The sequence below is a fragment of the Thamnophis sirtalis genome, unplaced genomic scaffold (assembly GCF_051295495.1).
Source record: "Thamnophis sirtalis isolate CommonGarterSnake01/CBP01778 unplaced genomic scaffold, rThaSir2_p1.2 scaffold_8, whole genome shotgun sequence".
Taxonomy (NCBI): domain Eukaryota; kingdom Metazoa; phylum Chordata; class Lepidosauria; order Squamata; family Natricidae; genus Thamnophis; species Thamnophis sirtalis.
In genome coordinates this window covers 79,195,800-79,202,013 of record NW_028261388.1, presented here as the reverse complement: position 1 = coordinate 79,202,013, position 6,214 = coordinate 79,195,800, and the positions used below count along the sequence as shown (strand labels likewise).

Here is a 6,214-nt window from a genome sequence, read left to right as displayed (position 1 = left end):
TTTCCTTCCTTAAGTATCTTTTAAAAGTCTACAGCCATTTTTTTTACACCTTTCATTTGTTAATTTATTTGTAATTTGTAATTTTAATAGATTTGTATGCCTCCCAATCCCGGAGGACTCCGGGCGGCTTACATAAAAGCAATTTTAAAATTATTAAAAAAAGATTAAAACACAGAACAGTACAGCTTAAAAAGAGAAAACACAACATGCACTCAGTTATAATGGGGCTGAAGTTCAGTCAAGATCAACAGCCCCAGGCCTGCCGGAACAGCCAGGTCTTAACGGACTTACGGAAGGCCAGGAGAGTGGGGAGGGTCCGGATCTCGGGAGGTAGATCATTCCAAAGGGCCGGGGCAGCAACAGAGAAGGCTCTCCCCCGAGGAGCCGCCAGATGGTACCCGGAGAAGGCCCGCCCTGTGCGATCTTATTGGACGCTGGGAGGTATGTTGCAGGAGGCGGTCACGGAGATGAAAGAATCCTTTCAATGATGAATATTTCAACAGTGTCCAGAATCCAACATTTTAAAGAAGAAATATTCACTCCATTTAAAAAATATTTTCAGTTTTAAAAAAAAAAGACACACAGACATACACACAAAGCTATATTTTTAATACATGGCTGGTCTTATGTTTCAGTTCAGTGCTTGCTTCGGCAGCACATATACTAAAATTGCAACGATACAGAGAAGATTAGCATGGCCCCTGCACAAGGATGACACGCAAATTCGTGAAGCGGTCCATATTTTTGGCCTGTATGTATCCGGATTTACAACTTAAATGCTGGAGATGTGATTGTGTTGATGCTACATTTTACCATATATGATGGACTTGTAAAAAGGTTAAAGCATTTTGGATAAAAATATGGTGGATTGTGCAAAATGTTCTCAAAAAAAAGGATAAAGTTTACCCCTCAGTTATTCCTGTTAGGTATAACTACTGATTGTACTGTTATAGAGACTAACTTGATTTTGTACTTAATAATGGCTGCAAGACTGTTGGTGGCGCAATACTGGAAGAAGGAAGATTTGCCTACTATCCAAGAATGGACATTGAAAGTAACAAACTTAGCAGAGATGGCTAAAATATCAGCATATCTTAAGGACCATTCAGATGAGAAATATAAGCTGGAATGGAGAAGATGGATTGACTATATTCAAAATAAATACGGGACTAAGAAATTCCAGATAGTTTTTGACTGAAAAAGCGAGGAATGATATAATCTGTTTAGAGTTAGCCTAACAAAAGAGGAGTTAAAGCTCAAACGAAAGATGATACTAACTTTCTTTAAGTTTATTTTAGAACATCTCTGTTAAAGATTTATACCCTGTATTTGTTCTGGGAAGTCGGGGGGGGGAGGGGGGGAAGGTTGGGGGGGGTTGGGCTCGGGTGGGGCAGGGGGGAGGGGAGGTAAATATTTGTAAAAGCCTTTTTTTAAAAATTTTCAATTAAAAAAAAATCTTTTCAGTTCAAAAAAAGACACACAGATATTCACACAAAGCTATATTTTCAATACATGGTTGTTATGTTTTTCTTTCCCACATAATATAACGGGGAAGCATCAGCACCATGATTCTAAAGGACATGCATTCAGTTAGACTGAAGTCCATCTGATCACAGAAACTGACAGGAGAGCAGTTGCATTGATCCAAAATACGTGACTTCCCAACTGACCTATAAGTCTTTATGTAGAAGAAATGGCTTTTGTGATGTCCTGCTGAGAACATTGATACTGCTTTGTTCTCTACATCCTTTTGGAGGATTTTGGAACTGAACAAATACTTCCTACAACTCTGCCCTTAGTGCATGCTGTTAACCTCTCTGTCTTCTACTTTTTCATTTCACACTAGGCCTGCAAATATACTCTCGTTTCGAGTCCCAAGTGCTACATCTGCAGAAATTTTAAATTCAAGAAAATGGAAAGGGTGGCTTTTTAATCAAAATATGAATGCACACAGCTGACTCTATGAAAGAAATAGGATGAAAACATAATCCCAAGGAAACGTAGAAACAATTCGTTTTTCATTCTTTTATTTTCACAATCTGCATTCTGTTTATAACGTGGAGGACTGATAAATGTTAACATTTATGGTACAGTAAAAAGCCATAGATGTCTAGGAACCTCTATAGGCAAGAGACTCCCAGCAGGTATATTTAATTAATAATAGTAATAACACTTTTTCCACTTTTATTAATATTCGGGTTGGAGAAAACTACATGTAAAGCCTTCTTCAATGAAAGAAACAAGAAGTTCAGAGAGGAAAAAATATATGCAGCTGAATCACACTGTATGTATGTGAGAGTATTCTAATACATAATTCATATTTGCTGAGTCTTGATCCAATTGAAGGTAGAGGTCTTTTATATAAAGACCCATTCTCAATGTGGGATGAGAAAAGTCTCCATTCATTCCTTGATGTCATGACAAGGAACCTCTAATTTTGATACCTGACTATACCTTTAACATTGTTTTGTTTTGTTTTGTTTTGCCTTTATTTGTATTGCATCTATGAATGGGGCAATGCTATTTCAAGGCAGTAAATACTGCATTTGTCTTATATTTTAATTGAATGTAATTCTTGGCTTACCCTACCCTGGCAATATGCAAGCTTGATCAGTAAAGGATCTCAGTGTAGAGTAAGACATTTGTAAACCAAACGACGTTTGCCACCATTGTAAAAAAGACACATAGGAAATGTTTCTAATTTGGTGTATTTATTTTGAGATAGATAGATAGATAGATAGATAGATAGATAGATAGATAGATAGATAGATAGATAGATAGATAGATAGATAGTGTTGTGGCCCAGCAGGAGCCGTTGGAACTGCCACCTGACTCCGATAGCGAGGGGCCCTATAAGTCGGCTCTGGAGGATGTGGAGGACCCTGGGCAGGATTCTGACTCCGAGCAGGGCGCAGAGAAGCTGGTTGGCCACCAGGAGGCTCCAGACTCACAACTGTATAAATATATCAGAGGTGGGTTCCTACCAGTTCGCACCAGTTTGGTAGAACCGGTTCGTCAAATCTACCGAACCGGTTAGAAGAGGTTCCATCAGTGGACCCGGAAAGCAGGCCACACCTACAGAAGAGGTTCCAAAGTTTTTTGAAACCCACCATTGACAGACAGACAGACAGACAGACAGACAGACAGACAGACAGACAGACAGACACACACACACACAAACACACACACACACACAGAGATTCACACAGAAAGAGAAAGAAAGGAATGAATAAATAAATAAATAAATGAATAAATAAATAAATAAAAGAAAAAAGAAAGAAAAAGTGAGAGAGAGATGAAAGAAAAAAAGGAAAAAGGGACAGAGAGACAAAAGGAAGGAGAGAGAGAGAGAGAGAGAGAGAGAGAGAGAGAGAGAGAGAGAGAGAGAGAGAGAGAGAACACATGGCCGGCAAGCCACTCCCACACCAGGTCACATGGTCGGTAAGCCACTCCCACAAAGGAGGCCACACCCACAGAGTAGGTTAAAAAAATTTGAAACCCACCACTGAAATATATGTATATTTTACTTTCTGAATAGATCATTTAAAACAGTTTGACTTGATCTCAAGTATATTTTAAACTGAGTTTGGAAGAGTTGGCAGTTTAAAGTGTTCTAACTTTTGCTGAAACCAGTGGAGCAAAATATTATGATTAATTTAGTTCCCATCATTTTAATTAGGGTTTAGATAGAAATGCTTGATAGAAAGCTTGATTAAATGATTCAGACTGAAATGCTTTTAGATAGAAAGTTTGATTAAGACCACTGTTTGTACATATAATTTTCCTCTAACGTGCACTCAGAGAGTGAGATTTGATTAAGTTTTTCACTGACACAATTGCTTACATCAAAACTAAATGAAGATGATTTCCCCACCACTATTACCCAATTTGTAACTTCTACAGAACAGAACAGATCTGGATCAGATCAGAGAGGCTATTTGGTAGACAGACAAAGAAGGGAAATCTCATTGGAATAGGTTTAACACCTAATTTCATCTATACATTCAAAAGTTGCAACCTCATACCTGGTTATGCAATTAAAATTATATTAGGAAAAGAATTAAGACAAACTTAGACAAAGAATGTAGCCAATATACAGTATATTGTGGACAAAAGGAGCAAGATTTAAGCATAGTGTTTTGAAATTTGCCTTCCTTTAATGAAGTTTATTAAGTCTGAAAAACATTTAGACTTTTTAAAATATTTTTATCAAAGATTTTTATATTTTTACATCATAGCATGTAAAATTACCATAGATGAGATAAAATCTATGAGATAAAATATTAATAACATAATAAAGATTATAAGGATAAAATTACATAGGATGCTTACCTATGAAATACCTATTAGAGTACATCTATAAACTCAAGATTATTGGTTGGTAAATGTTATAAAAATACAAAAGGATACAATAGTATAGACTCTGTAACTAAGGTAAAAGTGAAATTAAAATCAATGGAGTATTGACGGCTCCAATTATGATTATTAATATCATTAATATATAAATTTTATTTTTATTTTTTTTAGCAGATTTGTTTATTATTTTTTCCCTTCTACAACACCTTACAGTCATTACATCAACATTGTTATGTCATCATACCTGTACATGTATATAATATTTCGCTTCTATATTTACACATCTTTATACACAGTTCTATATATATTTATATAGTTTTTTGGCTTAATTAATTTTATTCTTGTTTTGCAGCCATTTGTACCAATTGTTCCAAATTTCATAATATTCCGACTCTTCTTTATCTTTTAATTTCAGTGTTAATTTGTCCATCTCTGCACAATCCAAAGTTTTTTTTATCACTAATTCATCCGAGGGGGTATTATTTTGTTTCTAGCATTGAGCAAATGCTATTCTAGCTGTTGTTAGCAGATGTGTTAATATGTACTGAATTTTCTTTGTATATTTCCCTTTGATTATTCCCAGCAGAAAGATTTCAGGTTTGTATTTTATCTGTTCTCCTGTAATTTCTTGAAGAAATGCTGTCATAAATTTTATTTTTCAAGTTGTGAATAGCAATAGCAGTTAGACTTATATACCGCTTCATAGGGCTTTCAGCCCTCTCGAAGCGGTTTACAGAGTCAGCATATTGCCCCCAACAACAATCCGGGTCCTCATTTTACCCACCTCAGAAGGATGGAAGGCTGAGTCAACCCTGAGCCGGTGAGATTTGAACAGCCGAACTGCAGAACTACAGTCAGCTGAAGTAGCCTGCAGTGCTGCATTTAACCACTGTGCCACCTCGGCTCTCAGAAAGAAGAAAGCAGGCAAGAAGATAAGATTTATCCAGTTCAAAGTAGGTTTTTTTTGGAATGTTGCATCACACATATTATCTCAAAGATGCTTTTTCAAGAGGCAACTGAAGTTTCTGGTTTTTCTTTGAAAACGTTTCGCTTCTAATCCAAGGAGTTTCTTCAGCTCTGAATGGTAAGGAATAGAAGGATTTATGCTCCTTGCAGAAAGTGGTCATTTGTGTTCTTTTAGAGAGTTGTTGAGGCTACCTAGAGGTTTATCTTTTTCATCAGGGTCACCCGAGTAGCTCAAATGGGGGTGGAGCCTTTTTGGAACTGTTGAAAGGACTGTATTGTAGACTGTAGATGACATCATATCTCCCCTCTGTTGAGAGAGGGCTGTTCAATTTTGACATAGATGACCTATTTGACCCCTCTTTCAAATCAGCAGTCCTCTCTGCCCAAACTTTGGACTTTATTGTCTTCAAAAAAATTGACCTTTGTCTTTTAAATGCAGATGGATTGCTGAATCTTTTCCTGATGGGTTAGTTCTCTGTTCTGACCCCCCTCGTCCCATACCAACACACACTCCGAGCCAAAGATAAGTTACGGCATTTAATTAACAGACAGACAGGTCCTTGGCAGCAAACTGGCACAGACAAGCTTGGGCAGCAATTCAGCACAGATAAGGCTTGGCAGCAATCCAGCCTGCCAATCTCACAATAATGTTCTCCAACATTAGTTCCTGTGTTGACTTCTGCAAGAGGGGCATGTGCACAAGCAGTCTTTTTATAGTCTGGAGAGAAGCCTAATGACCACCAGCTGAGTGCAATTACCTCCTGTAACTACGCAACTGTTCCTGACGCCTATTAGCTCTTCGATGCCATGCATGCAGGAACAACTCACTACTGGCATCCGGCTCACTCTCCCTTGTCTCCTCCCCACTGATCCAAGGCTCAGGTGCCTCCTG

At 37.5% G+C, this 6,214-nt stretch overlaps 1 non-coding gene across 1 annotated transcript; it reads left to right on the top strand.

Moving 5' to 3' along the window:
• The first annotated feature begins 639 nt into the window (after nt 1-639).
• Nucleotides 640-746, top strand: LOC148044507 (U6 spliceosomal RNA). Its single transcript, XR_015697617.1, has one exon. It is a non-coding gene; the product is annotated as a U6 spliceosomal RNA (small nuclear RNA).
• The last annotated feature ends 5,468 nt before the right edge of the window (nt 747-6,214 follow it).